This window comes from Hyaena hyaena, unplaced genomic scaffold (assembly GCF_003009895.1).
Source record: "Hyaena hyaena isolate Hyena2069 unplaced genomic scaffold, ASM300989v1 scaffold_258, whole genome shotgun sequence".
Classification (NCBI taxonomy): domain Eukaryota; kingdom Metazoa; phylum Chordata; class Mammalia; order Carnivora; family Hyaenidae; genus Hyaena; species Hyaena hyaena.
In genome coordinates, this window is record NW_024080891.1 from 738533 (window position 1) to 754077 (window position 15545).

Below are 15545 nucleotides of genomic sequence, written 5' to 3' on the forward strand. Positions count from 1 at the left end.
CACACGCCTGTGGGGTTTCTCAACAAGTTGCCAGCACTAGACACTGAGAGGCTGCACGGCAAGACCAGGTCTCTTAAGAAACCGTAAGAGAAGCCAACACCGACCAAACCAGAATCCCCTGCGTGGCAGCAGGCTGCCCCAGCCCGGGATGGAGGCCCCCTCCGCGATGGAGGCCCCCTCCGCACACTCCCCCCGAGTGGCTGGACCAGTGCCTGTTACCTGCCACACCCCTGCCTCTGAGGTCACGCACCTTCATTTGGGGAGGACAGAAGGGGACCACTTGTGTGTTCAAGACACGACATTCCTCAGTACTTTTAGGAAACATTAAATGCACCGTTTTCACGTCCGGGAGAAATGACTTTGTGTGAACTTTAAGAGACCTAGCAAACTTGAAAGTCTATGGGGCATGAGTACTGGAAGCACTTAGCATACTGTGCTTGGTACTACAGAGTCAGAATGAATTTCATAGAAAAGTATTTTAATTATCTATTATGTATATAATAAAGATCTTAAACGTGGATTAAATAGTGAAAATAATTGGTTTGAATTGCATTGGACGCAACCAGAGGTGAGACATCGCTATTATAAAATACAAACTGAGGTAGTGTTCGTGGGGTCACATGCGCAGGTGTATTCCTTTGCTTTTGAAAATCTGAAGAAAGGAAGCTCTGAAATGACCAGGCCATTGCTGGGGACTGGGCGCAATCCCCTCTGTCCATAGCAACCTTTGCAGGCCTGTACGAGTGGAAGGGTCCCCAGTCTGGGTGCTTCAGGGTGTATCAGGGGCCGGAAGGGCCAGCCTGGAAATTCTGCAGTCCCTGGGAGTGGCGGCGAAGGCTGAAAAGTGATGCTTTGAGGGTAAAGAGGGGGTTGTGACAGGCGAGCGCGGCCGGGTCATAAGCTGTTGCAGTGTCGCTGTCATCTCACAGCCCTGAAGCAGCACCTGGTAGATCAAGGGCAGTGGGAAGAAAACTGCAACTTTGTCATTCGTAGTCCTTTTCTGTTTGTAACTCAAACTGTGAGGAGCGCCTAACCTCAGTTTAACATTTACAGTTCTGAAGAAATTTCAGATTCTCTTGTTGTCTTGAGGGAGGTGGGGAAAGGAATGCCCAAAAGAGATGGTCGTTGTAGCCAATCCGTACGTTTTCCCGACACTCTATTCTGTTGACAACAATTAGAATTGTATTTCTGGCCTCGCTTATGTCAGGACGTTGACTCTGTCCCCTCGTCTCTGAAACATTCTTTCTTTGCTCCCAGTGTCCCCAAATACAGAAACTTTCTACCATGGTGCCATAACTGATTTTGCAATGGCATCCCACTGCTTTAAATTTATACTAGGTTATATTTGGGTAGAACAGTTGTATAGATGAAGAGTGGACTTTTGTTCCTGACTATATTTCTGTATATTTTACTTAAACAAACTATTGCTGCAAGACACCTCGGTTCAGATAATGACAGTGTCACGTCACCCTCAGCGTGCCACCCGCCTCCTTTCTGGGCGAAGAGAGAAGAGACGCTGTGTGTGCAGGCAGTGCCACATACTGTTTTTAAAGCCATTAAAAATGATGACAAAACTATACATAGACATTACTCTTTGTTATTATTTTATAAGTTTCTCTCATTTGATGCTCAGATTTGAGAAAGTAGATCTCCAGCTGAGAGATACTAAATATATGAGCTGATTGTCTAGAATAGTACCAGTTGCCAAGGTCTTTAAAATGTTGTTGTTGTTGTTTTTCTGATGATATATCAAGGTTTCTGACTGATGCTCAGAGTTTGGTTTCTGTAATCGTGTGCCATCATTTTAAATTAAAATTAAGGTTTAGGAGCCTGGTGGAACCTTGTGGAACCTGGTGGTAGACAGCAACGCCGCTGGGCTTCCATTTGGGAACATCCGTTGTCAGAAATCCTGTTCTTTATGAGGGCGATTGTTACAGCCCCCGGCAGTTCTGATTTTGTGGGTACTTTCTCACTTAGGGCCAGACACCCTCTGCTTAGTTGTCATCTGTTAGTATGGATTTTTTGTCTTTTTCCTTTTTACTGTTAGTGTGGTTTTGACTTTGGTAGCAAGGCGATAACACAGCCACCACCGCCTTACCCCTCCAGAGCGGATTAGAGCAGAGAGGCTGTGTTCTCTCTTCTGGTGAAACATACTTTCAAAACACTTTCTCACGGTGCCTCCTCAGTGTCTGGGCTGACGACCTTTGGACCAAGGCTACATTATCAGTACGTTTCTAGAAGGTGGCAGCTGTGACTTGACACTACGGACCCAATGTGGCCGGACGCTGATACCGTGAGGCAGGACGGATGACTCCTTGGAAACAGTGTTTTAAGGGATAGTTCACTTTCTAAAGAAACTACGTGACATTTCTGGTTGCTGATCCTTTGGTAAACCCAAGAGTTTGTATGTGAAGCCAGGTCCCTTAAGTCTTCCCCCCTTTGTCTCTCTCCTCTTCTTTCTCTCCTTCGCCCCCTCTCTCCCCGTCTTCCTCCTTACCTGCCATTCAGTCGACAGATTGACAGATCGTAATTGAGCATTGACATGCTAAGCATTGTCCCAGGTGCTGGGGAGAGAGTGCTGAGCCCAACAGTGATCCGGTTCTCATCATGTGCACGCGTGGGGGCGCGGGGGGTGGCCCCGGAGGCCGTGCTGAGTTCTGTGATGAGTACAAAGAAGAGACGGGCTGAATATGCTGATAGAGGGCGGTGGCGGCCCTGGAGTGCACTCACTGGCCTCTTGTAGACAGTGGTGGGCGGAGGAGTTTATTTGAAATGTTGACACTTGAGCAGAGACCGGAGGGAATAAGGAAACCAGAAGGATGAGGCAAAGGCCTTGAAGTAGGCCACTGTGGCTGGAGCAGACCCAAGTACGGGGGGCCGTGGGGGGTGGGGTTGGAGTAGAAGCGGGGCTCAGGCCTGGGAACTCACTGCACAGGCTTTGGGGGGGAATTCTGAGAACAATTGGAAATGACTGCGTCACAGTCTAACTTAAAAAATTTTTTTAAATGTTTATTTTTGAGACAGAGACAGTGCAAGCAGGGGAGGGGCAGAGAGAGAGACAGAGCACTAGCAGGGAGGGGCAGAGAGGGGGGAGACACAGAATCCGAAGCAGGCTCCAGGCTCTGAGCTGTCAGCACAGAGCCCCACTTGGGGGCTTGATGTCACAGACCACAAGATCATGACCTGAGCCGAAGTTGGGTGCCTACCCGACTGAGCCACCCAGGCACTCCCTGGGTCACGGTCTAAGTTAAATGTTAGGGGCTCGCTGGGCTGAGAGTGTTCACAGGGAAGAGAGCGTGGGCACAGAGGGCCTGGCGGCAGTCTCGGTGTGCTGGCAGGGGGCAGTGATGGCCGGAGCAAGGGCTTTAACCGTGGAGTGTGAGCCGAAGTCGGGCGTACGAGGAAGCAAGAGCTCACAGGCTTTGCTCTCGAGCTGTCTGTGATGGTGCCAGAAGACAGGGCTCAGGAGCGACTCCCGGCTTGTTTGGTGTGAGCACTTGGTGGAATAAAGTTTGTCCTTAGTAGTTGGAGGGGGGGGGACAGGATGCATGGGGGGTGAGGCTGGAGACACTGGGCGTCCCGGGCATCACACAGCAGACGGTTCGACGGTGCTTCTACTGCCGAGCCAGGAGGAAAGGTCCTGGCCAGAGGTGGGGATGTCCCTGCAGGTCTGTGTCATGGCGCCGGGGACGAAACAACATCACCGAGGGAGTTTGTGGAGGAAAAGGGCCAGAGCTCTAAACTCTGGACATTCCGTTGTTCCGTGGAGAAGGCCTGCAAGAGTCAGTGAGGTGAAGAGAACCGAGGAAAGTTCTTTGTCCCAGATTTTAAAAAACCAACTTAACCGGAAGACTGTACCTTTATTTAAGCTCCATTTTATCTGGTTTGGAACCATCCCGGCACTCTGAGGAAAGCTTCGGACTTAGCTCTGCTTCCTAACTTTGTCTGTTTCTCTGGAAGCTACAGATTTGAGTCATTTCTCCAAGCTGTTTTTCTGTGGCCCCTTTTCAGTTTATTAAGCAAATCGGGCAGTGCTGCATGTGGAGATCTCACCCACAAGAGGAATGTAGACGCGGCGTCAAATGCCTCGCTAAGGTCAGCATAGCCTGCGCGGTCGGCTCTGTCCTTCCCGTCGCACATCATCACTCACTCGCCACGCAGAGACCGATCCCCACTCCTCTGGGCTCATCCAGGAAGAGACTGGACACCACCTCCTCCCAGCACCCTGCGCCCATCAGTGTGGGGTGGAGTCGGGACCCACAGGGACGTAACATGTGCCCTGGGTCCCGTGGTAGTGGGTGCGTAGAGAGAGAGCCCGGCTACAGGGTGTCGGGCTGGGCGGGCATGCACGTGCCCCCAGGCGTGGCTCACGAGGGCAGTGACTGGGGACGGACAGAAGAGACGTGAGGCCATGAACCTTGCTGGGGGGGTGGGGGGCAGGGAAGAGCCTTCCAGGCAGACGGCACAGCAGGTGCAGAGGCGGGGACGGAGGCTGCACTCAGTGCACGACGGAGGGAGGCCAGCAGGCTGGCGCTGAGTGCAGGGAAGCCCAGGTCACAGAGCTGTGCTGTCAGCCCTGTGTGTCATTCATTTTCATCTAACGAGCACGAGTCATCTTTTCTTGTGTTATTACTATTGCTGCTCTTGTTGAAGTGGTTCCAGCTTCTGAGTCAAAACATTGAAGACAAGGAAAGGGAGAGAAAATATCAAGAAAAGGAGTGTATTTGGATGCCGAGTTGTTAGGACACACCAGATTCTAGTTTGGTCTAGAATTCTTGGGTATCTTCTTTGTCCCTCAAAATGCTGTGGGTATGTTCCATTATATCCTGTTTTTTTTTTTTTTTTCCTTGTAAGCGTTGTTATTTTCTTTTCTGAATATTTAGCAAACTGTCATTTGCTGTTGGAATTCATTACCCTTTACTAGGTTATATGTAAATGTTTTCGCTTTGTTAATTTAGCCTGGCAGCCGGTGAGCTTTCTCACTCCATGTTACAAGCCCCGCTTTAGTTGGCATGTTTGGTTGCTGCGTCCTTGGCTCCGGGGTGCTGTCCTTTTTATTTTGTTCTCCTCAAGTCACCAAATATCCAGTCTTCCTCCTCTCCCGTTCTCCTCCTGTGTTCTAGAAGAACCTCTCATCTGCATCTTTGACCTGGACGTCGGCAGCATAATTCTGTACTGTTGCTAACTATGCTTCAATTTACAGTGGCCCTTTTTAACTAAAATTCCTTCTGTATTTTGGTTCTGTCTCTTCATTTCAGTGTGCCTTTTGACATCATGGACAAATTCTTACTAATTCTTTAATGTTTTGGAAGCAGATGCTTTCCTAAAACTCATTTTGCGCATATTTTCTCTCACGAAACCTAAAATTAGCTTTACCCTGGGTATACCTGTGTAATACCAACACCTTGCATATTTTTGGCAGTTTTTCTTTTTTTCTCTTATTGTTATATAGGTTAAGAGGTCATTTGTTGGCTTATTTTTTTATGTTGGTTTATCCTCTAATGATGTTAGGTTTGGTGGTCATAGGTAGAATTTCCTATCTCTGCATCCCGTTAAGTGTGCATGTTGAGAGACTCCTCTTAGGAAATGTGTTGGAAGGCCAGCCGGTGAGGTTCAAGAACACAAATTCAGTAGGAGCTGACCCAGGAGAACAGGGAGCAAACAGAGTGGCGGACATTCCCGCAGGAGAGATTTCTCTCTTCACTTGTCTCAAGGTTAACTGAAACAAATTGCTGCACTAGAATCAAGATTTCTTCTCAGTGTTTTCATTTTAACCTGGCCTGGTAAACAGTATGACGACAACTACATCCAGTGTTTTTGCAAAATTGAAGGAACGCTCAATTCTGTTAGTGAATCCTGGTCCCCTTGGATCTCTGCTCAGTATATTTCTAAGTACGGGGCCCTGCTGCATAAGAGGAGAGAGCTCACGGCCCCTACTCGCCGCCCGCAGTTGGCATCCTGTGCCACTAATTTCCCCAGAGCATTTGTCATTAACTTCAGGTGATGGCACCGTTTCTTGAGACGGGGAATTTTAAGTAAGCCCCTGGTGACTGTTTTCGATTTGGTTTCCCTGGTTTAATGTCACCTTGAAGCTGGTGGCATGTGGCCACTGCAGTTGCCCAGTTTCTCTGTTTTTATCTTTAGTTCTTGACAAAGTGAGAGGGGAAAGATTATAGTAGAATCACAACTTTTAAATAATTGCTTTTCCTGGGAGAGTCTTTTGCTCCTATTTATAAAATATCTATTACTGTATTTATTACGAATTTCTGCATTCTCTGCTCAATACCTGCAATCATACATCCTACAGCTTAATTTTGCATGAGGTGATAATCAGCTTTAGTATAGGAAGCGGTGTGATCAGGAGGAAAGGAAGGTTTTCAGTGCGGGCGAAAAGGTAAACAGTTTCTCCTCTCAGAGGAGTTTAAGAAGAAAGAGGGTTTGCTCTTGACAGACAGTGAGTTCCAGGGCTCAGAGGAAGGGGCAGTGGGTCAGGTTGGTAGCCGTGTGGAGTAGCTTTCTAAGATGTGACGGAAGCACTGAAAAATGGTAGCCTGCAGACATTTGCCAACTTTCTCCCTCTCCCTCCCTCCCTCCCTCCCTCTCCCCTGCACCCCTTGCTTTGCTTTGGTTTGGTTTTTCTATTTGTTCCTTTCACTGTCAGAGATTTATTCAAACCTTTTCTTTATAGAATCTAGTTTTATTTGTTTGAAGCCATACTCCTTTGTAATAGAAGTTCAGGCGGTAAGAGGCACGTCTGAATATGATAGATGCTAACAGTTGTGTTTGGACTCACTCAACCTAACAGGAAGTTGAGTAAGATCGATTACTTTACTTCTAAATGCATTTACTCCAAATTCAAAGTGTAAGAGCAGTGCTCAGTTTCACATCGAAGGGAAAGCATTTATATAAAACTGAGCATTTGTTTTGAGGAATGGGTTGGTCATTTCATATAAGGAATTTTCTCCCTGCTGTTCAATGCTTTCGTTTGTATTTGTACTATCTATATTCTTTCTTCTTTGCAATTTAACGTTGTTTTTGCTCGACATTTTGCAACAAGAGTGTTGGACCCTGCGGGGTTGGATGGTAGTGTTTCCTTAATCGACTGTTCTCTTATGATGCGTAAAACCTAGGGTGGATGATTCAAACGTGTCTTCTCTCAAAAAGCATGCATGAAGAAGAGGATTGGGATAACCAACTACATCATGTGACTGGAGGTAAAAAACTTGACCACCAGCTGACTTGACTGTGTGCCTTGACTGTGAGAATTCAGGGTCTCCAGAGTTATGGTATGAATCTGTTTGAGAGAGGGCATGGCATGACACTGTGTGAAATGAGCGAGTGACCTGGAAATTAAAAGTATGTGAGCCTTGTGAAGTCATTAAAGGACTGACCAGATAACTATGATATGCACGTGATTTTTCTGTGAGTGGAATTTTCTGAGAGCAAACTGCAGCAGTGATAGGAAAAACACTATCAATAACGTAGTTCTGAAAGTCTCCATTTCTATTTGCTTGTGTTATTTGTCTCCATTTAGCCTTAGCTGCTTTTGCTAAGCTGGGGGTACTGTTCCCCTTTGCTTGGTAAGCTTCTTTTATGTGGTAGGTGTTCAGGATTTTTCCTCCTCTCTGAATCATGAACCCTAACCTTGTCTCCATCATTCTTAAATTATAGCTGACACTATTTATGAGAAGACTCAGGCTATTTGATAGAATCTGCTTTTGTTTGCTAGCTTGTATGTCAGTGTCTCTTATTTCTGTGTTTGAGGCTGAGTATCGTGCTCATAACTTTCTTTGCAAAGGCTTTTCTAACAGCTGTGCTTTTGATCCTTTTGGCATCTGCTTCACCCAGTGCTGCTTTCATTTGCTGAAAATCATGTACACTTGCATTTTGGAAAAAACCAGAACTATGCTTCTGAAATGATATTAAGATCACCTTAATGCCATCAGTGAAAGCTTTTACGAAGATTTCCTTCTGGTCTTTTCATGTGCACAAATTTACACAGTAGTAGTTACAGTGCACATACAGTTGTGATTTTTGGTGTTTTAGTTTGCATTATTCTGTAAGAAGTTCCTTGTGTTATTCAGTCTAATATTATATTTAGTGACTGAAACCCTCCCACCGAATTTCTCTATGGTATTATTTTACTTTCTTATGGTTGGATCATTGGATCTTCAGATTGTTTCTAATTTGTCATAGACTTATTATCTTTATGTGTATGGCAATTTTATTTTATTTATATATTTATTTACTCATTCATGTTTGAGAGAGAGCACATGTGAGAGAGAGAGGGAGAGAGGGAAAGAGTGCGGAGCCCAAAGCAGGGCTTCAGCTCACCCGAAGTGGGGCATGAGCTCACCTGATATGGGGCTCGAACTCATAAACTGTGAGATCATGACCTGAAATGAAGTTGGATGGTATGGGGCTTGAACTCAAGAACCGTGAGATCATGACCTGAGCTGAAGTTGGATGCTTAACTGATTGAGCCACTGAGGCGCCCTGGCAGTTTTATTCTTATGAAATACTTCCTAAGGAAAAATGCTAGGATCTGAGGTTAGTAGGCCAACGGACATAATTTATGGCATTTAATACTTATTTAATACACATTTATCAACTCACTTTTCCAGCTTATGCTTTCATTTTAGCTAAATTAAATTAGCAGTTATACAAATTCTTCTGTATAAATGGCAGTGACATTGTTTTAATATTTTTATTTAAAGCAAATAAGCACCTTTCCATAGTTAAATAACTGTTTTCCTTTCATGTGAATTGCATCTCTGTGCCTTTTGTTGTGATACATTTAAAAGAGCGCATCTGATCCCAGTGTAAATGTAAATCACACTTAGATTTTAATTCCTGCTTTGCCACTATATATCTTGGTGACCTTTTAAAAAATAATTTTTCAAAGTCTCAAATGTAAGTGGGGATAAAATCAACCAAATTTACAGGATGATGCCAAATAGGATGAAAATTTATATTCTTGTGTTCATTTATTAGAACACCAAAAACTTTAAAAAAGCAGAGGAGGGGGTAATTAATAAGAGAAGAAATGAATGGTCCACGATTTAAAATATAGATGTGATTAATAATGCAAAATATTTTGCATTGCAGAATAATGCAACATTTTCTTAAATGGATCAGTAAAATAGGCTCTTTGGCTACCGAAGACATAAAATACAAACCTTAATTAAGGAATCAGAAAGGTAATATAACTATAAACAGGGAAATTATGAATAACTTAAGAGGGAATACTATATACTAATACATTTGAAAATTTGGATATAATAGCCAACTTGAAATTCTAAGTAATCAAAACTGAAGAAGACTTTAGAAACCTAAATATACTATTAGCTGATGAAAAAAATCTGAAAAGTTAGTTAAAAGCACCTAACATGGCATGATGTTCAAAAGCTTTCCTGGCTAATTCCACCAAACATTAAAGAGAAGAAATCTCCTACATAATATAAAGTATGTTTTTGAAAAGTTAGGGTAAGAACTCATTCAAGGAGGGAAGTTTATTCCTGACATGAAAGTTAGAGCCTTATACACAACAGAAAAAAACTATCAACCACTTTTACTAATGCAAACCTAAGTGTAGAAATGCTAAGCAAATAAATTCCGCAACACTTTAAATAATTTTTCATTGCCAAGGGTGATGGTGAGGAGGTTAGTGCAGTAATCCTGCCAGAGATGAAGATTCTAGGGGCACGCGGGGGGCTCAGTCAGTTAAGCGTCCGACTTCGGCTCAGGTCATGATCTTGCAGTTCGTGGGTTCGAGCCCCGCGTCGGGCTCTGTGCTGACTGCCAGCTCGGAGCCTGGAGCTGCTTCAGATTCTGTGTCTCCCTCTCTCTCTCTGCCCCTCCCCTGTTCACACTCGGTCTCTCTCTGTCTCTCAAAAGTAAATAAACATTTAAAAAAGAGAGAGAGAGATGAAGGTGCTTTGCGCCAGGGTAGTGATAACAGAGGTGGGGAGCGGTGCCTGCACCGATGGGTGTGCTTGGAAGGTAGAGCTGGTTAACTCAGGCGTGTGCTGTCAAACAGGAGGCGGCGTGCTGGGCGGTGGGTCTGCCTGGCCTGTGGGGGGACCCGCTGCTGGTGCATGGGTGGTGGGGGTCATCAGGTGCTCAGGATTGGACGTGCTGCCTGAGACCTAAGAGGTTTCTGGACAGGGCTGTTAGGGAGGTGGTCGGGGGTCTGAGTGTGGAGTTTGGGTGAATGAAGTGAATCAGGATACGAATCAGAGATTTCTTAGAAATAGGAGTGATTTAGGAACCGCAGCCCAGGGATGGGATGTGACACGTGAGGCTGGAGGAGATGACGCAGGGTGCGGGTGTGGCTTCAGAAGGGAACAGTGACCGGCCCTGCGACAGGATGGTCACAAGCGTGATGTGGGAGATGGCGGAGCAGGGTCACAAGCGTGCAGGGCCGAGGACATTCCCCTCCAGAGACAGGCAGCAGGCTAACGTCACACACGCCCCATCACTGGTGACGTCACAGAGAGTGTCTCCTGGGAGCCACGGGCATGAGCGTGAGGGGACAGAAGTTGCAGGTGGCGAGCATAGACGGCCGTGTCGTGGAGCATCGCCTCCGAAGGGAGAGGAGACCCGGGGCCCAGCCGTGTGGGGAGGGACCCGGAGGTTTTGCTGGCTGGGGTATGTCGCGCGTGTGTCACTTTCTGAGTCCTGCATGTGCCGCTCGAAGCCCGGTGCTTGCACGTCTGCACTCGGCACACGCGGTCACTGGTCTTGTGAGGAGGTCCTTAGGGTCCGCGCTCTGGGTGCACCCCACACACACAGATGGGCGTCCTTCAGGGTGGCTGCCGCCCAAGTAATACCAGTGTCTTCTGTCCTAGATGGTGTCACAAGCCGATATCTTCTTTTATATTTTAAATGTTTATTTATGTTTAGAAAGAGAGAAAAACGTGGAGTGAGGGAGAGAGAGAATCCCAAGCAAGCTCCACACAAGTCAGCAGAGCCTCAACACGGGGCTCAAACTCATAAACCGTGAGATCCTGACCTGAGCCAAAACCAAGAGTCAGACGCATAACTGACCAAGTCACCCGGGCTTGGATTTTAAAGCTTTTTTTTTCCATAAAAGGGTCAGTGGCCCCCTCTTGCCTACTCCCCCGTTCTCTTTGCCTTTGAGGCCCACAGCCTTCTGTAAGTTCCCTGTGAGAGCTCATTCTTGGTTAGAACTTTCCTGCCAGCAGTGTGCGTGTGTGACAGAGTGGCCTCTGTTTACAACCCACTTTAATCTCACACCTAAATCTCTTCGATAACAATACTTCACATTTAGCACCGTAAAGGGCTTGGCGGTTTCTTGTAAAGTTAAACACACATTTACTTTTTGACCCATGAATTTCACTCTCACGGATCTGCCTAAGATGATTGAGAGCCCGCGTTCACAGAAAGACCTCTGTGTTCTTTGGGGTTCACACGGAGACGTCCACAGTGGCCTCATTCACACGAGCCCGCAGCTGGAGGGCGTAAGCATCCCCCAGGCCCAGCTGCGGCAGAACAGACGCGCACACAGCAGCAGCCGCGAGCGGTGGAAGGGACAGGCCACTGGGACACGGCAGCGGGCGAGTCTCTGTGATACCATGTCAGGCAGATGAACCAGGGTTCAAAACAGGACACGCCGTCTGGGTCTGTTTCGATGGCCTTCTAACGAGCTGCAAGGCTAAGCTGCTGCGGTGGAAAGAAGTCCCCACCCTGGTAGCCTCGGGGGCAAGGACTGATTCAGAAGGACCATGGAGAGATTTTACAGAGAGATTAAACGTTCTGTGTCCTTTCTCATCGTCGTAATTATTTTGTTGTTGTTACTGGGATGTTTATTATTTTTTTAAAAAGCATTTCATTTAAAAGTTATATTTTCTTTTTGACAAACGAGAAAGAACTGCACAGATTTCAGTGCATACATTAGTGTGCAACATGCTGCTTTGATACCTGTGTGCGTGTGAAGTGATCCCAGCGGTCAAGGTGACGGACACAGCCCTCCGCAGGGCTGGGGTGTGCGGTGAGGATGCGGAAGGTCTCCTGCCTCCGTTTTTCCAGTTTGCACCCCAGCAGCTTCGTTCCAGCGCCGTCCTGCACGTCTGGCCCCAGAACTCTTTTATCTCCTACCTTTTTAATTCTATGTGTATATTTAGTATGTCACATGTATCTGTGCAGAAGTTAAGTAATCACAAATGTGCAGTGACGTCCTGGAGGACGCTGGCTTCTCACGTACCTGCTGAAGGCCACGCCGCAGTCACATACGTTGCTTTCTTAAACTCACCCAGGGTTGTGTCCGTCATTTGTGGACGTAGGACACAGGACTGCTGCTGAGTAAATGAGCGGTGGGGGGATCAGTGCTTCCCCGGGCCTATTTCTGCTTTCTTCTTGTCTTTACATTTAACTTCCTTTCCTGTACAGACGTTTTCTCTACGTAAGAGAAGAGACACTTGCATGCTGAGTGCCGCATACCTGCCACCTGGCCTCAGTGATGGCCATTTGGCTATTCCTGTTTCAGTCACACATCCCTCCCCTTTTTAAAATTTTTTTAATTACATTTATTTCTTTTTGAGAGACAGAGAGAGACAGAGCACAAGCAGGGGAGGGGCAGAGAGAGGGAGACACAGAATCAGAAGCAGCTCCAGGCTCTGAGCTGTCAGCACAGAGCCCGACGCGGGGCTGGAACCCACACACCATGAGATCATGACCTGAGCCAAAGTCAGAAGCTTAACCGACTGAGCCCCCCAGGGACCCCTCCCTCCCATATTTGATCGCTGGTGTCATTTAAAGCAAATCTGTCGTCATGTAATTGCAACCATAAAGACTTCTGTATAGGTTTCTAATGGGAAATGACATTTTTTACAAAAAACCTCAATTACATGCCATTGGCATGCCTGACAGTCTCACGTAGCAATAGTATCTTCATATTTGGGCCATATTCGGTTTCCCTCAACTGTCTGAAAAGATTCTTTTTAAGTTGTTTTCTTCAAATCAGGATCCTTAAATGGTTACATGTGGCATTGGATTGGTATGTCTCTTTGTCTGTTTTAATCTCTAAATTCCTCTCTCTCTTTTTCAAATGATCATCTTCTTTTAAAAAAAAATTAATTCCAGTGTAATTGACCGTGTTCCATTAGTTTCAGGTGTAAAATACAGTGACTCACCAGTTCTGTATATTACTGAGTGCCAGTCACAACACACATACTCCGTAATCCCCGTCACCTATTACTCACCCCCCACCCACCTCTCTTTTGGCAACCACTAATTTGTTCTCTGTATGTCAGAGTCTGGTTTTGGTTCCTTTTTTTCATTTTTTGTTTTGTTTGTTCAATTCCACATATGAACGAAATCATATGGCATTTGTCTTTCTCCGACTGACTTCCCTTAGCACAATACCGTCTAGATCCATCCGTATTGTTGCAGATGGCAAGCTCTCACCCTTTCTCATGGCTGAGCGACCTCCCATTGTGCAGACCCCACCCCTTCTTTGTCCCTTCATGGTTTTGTGGACACTTGGGCTGCTTCCACACTTTGGCTGCCGTAAAGGGTGCTGCTGTGAGCATTAAGGGTGCGTATAGCTTTTCAAGTTAGTGTTTTCATGATCTTTGGGTAAAACACTCAGAGGTAGAATGACTGGATCATATAGTTGTATTCTGAGTATTTTGTGGAGCCCCCAGACTGCTTTCTACAGGGGCCGCACCAGTTCGCATTCCTACCAGAGAGTTTGTAACCTTTGTCTTCTCCCCATGTCCCCCCCACCAGCCCAGCCACCTGCCTGTGTGCTCTCTACTCCTGTGAGGTCGGCCTTTTAGATTCCACATGAAAGTGAGAGAATACAGTGTTTGTCTTTCTGTGTCTAGTTTATTTTAATTAGCATAATGTCCTCTAGTTTCATCTGTGTTACCACAAATTAGCAGGATTTCCTTCTTTTTTAGGACTGAACTTCTTTTTAATGTTTATTTTTGAGGGAGGGAGAGAGAGAGAGAGAGACAGAGAGCGTGAGCAGGGAATGGGCCGAAGGAGAGGGAGACAGAATCCGAAGCAGGCTCCAGGCTCTGAGCTGTCAGCACAGAGCCCGACACAGGGGCTCAAACTCATGAATAGTGAGATCATGACCCGAGCCGAACCGAAGTCGGACCTGTAACTGACTGAGCCGCCCAGACACCCCATGGACTGAATAATATTCTAATACTACATATAATCTAATTTACATACATACATTGTGTGTATGGCATTTTCTTGATTCAGGCATCTGTGAACAGACCACTTGGGCATTGTGAATAATCTTCACTGTGTAGATAGGGCTTTCATATTGGAGACTTGATGGTACATTAATACATAAGAATAACCACGATAGAACACTTTGCTCTTAGGATATGATCATCATTAGCAATCGAAGGCACCAGGGTGTACTAACCCATCCACTGGGTTAACGATTAGAATTTGAAGCCTAAAAATGAAATTAAAATCCAAGGTCATGGATTATCACAGACTGTGCGTGTTGAAAAGTATCTTAAAGGCTATGCACTTCAACCTCCTTGTTTGACAAGTGGGAAAACAAAAGCTCCGAGGTGCGGCGAAAGGAAACCCCACGATAGACTGCTTGTGTTGTGGATGCCTTCCTGTTCTCGAGGTGTGTGACCCCCGTCCCGCCCGGAGGAGATGGGGGGCAGTGCTCGTCCCTCTCGGCCCACCCCCCTGTCTCCGTACCGGCTGCACTCACGGAGGCGTGTTGTCGGAGAGAGGAGTCTGCGTGCGTGTCACGTCTATAGGGACGCCTCTGCTGGGGGACTGAGGCCCCAGCTGAGAGCAGCTACCGTCAGCCTCCGCCGAGGAAGAAAGAAGTGTTCACGGACTGAATTGGTCATGAACTCTGTGTGTCTGGGCAGGATGGTTTCTGTGGGTCCGGATCTGGCGGCTCGAACTCTGTCGCCATGACCTGCTCTCTTTACTTGTCTTCGCCTCGCTTGCCTCTGGGTCAGCCCCAGTCTCAGAGAAGCTCTTTCCTCGGACTTTAGGGGGAAAACAGAAAGCAAATACTTCTAATTACTGGTGAGGAAGAGAGAGAGGGCATGTTAGAACACAGTCTTTTCTCTGGAGTTCCTCAAAACTGGCAGTCGTCGAATAGGATCTTGTTCACAGACAGTAGAGGAACGGCCCCCATGAGGCTACCATGCCTTGTCGGCATCACAAGTTCAGAGCGCTCGTGACAGTGTCTACGGGCTCACCCTGTCACCCAGGAGTCTACACGGAAGAGGACTCGGACAGTATCCACCGCCAGACGGTGACCGGGAACTTCCGACGCACTGTTACGCCGATCCGGTGTTAGCAATACAGGGTCCCAGAGGAGGCCGTGGGTGGCCTGGTTCGCTGTGCGGCAATACAGGGAGGGGCCCAGGTTACAGGGGCAGGGACGCGGACCCCACGACCCCAAGACAGGAGGCCCAGCAGAGGCGGTAGGCGGCACACACCTCCCGGAGGGGCCGCTCTGGGTCAGGGTCTGAGAGTGGAGTCTGCGCTCTGCAGTCGGTGTTAAAGCGTGAGGATGCCTGCTG

General features: G+C 46.9%; 1 protein-coding gene across 5 annotated transcripts in view; it reads left to right on the plus strand.

The window, feature by feature from the left end:
* Positions 1 to 15545, plus strand: part of PDE10A (phosphodiesterase 10A) — a 305877-nt gene that overhangs the window by 187403 nt on the left and 102929 nt on the right. The gene's annotated exons all lie outside the window — the stretch shown is intronic.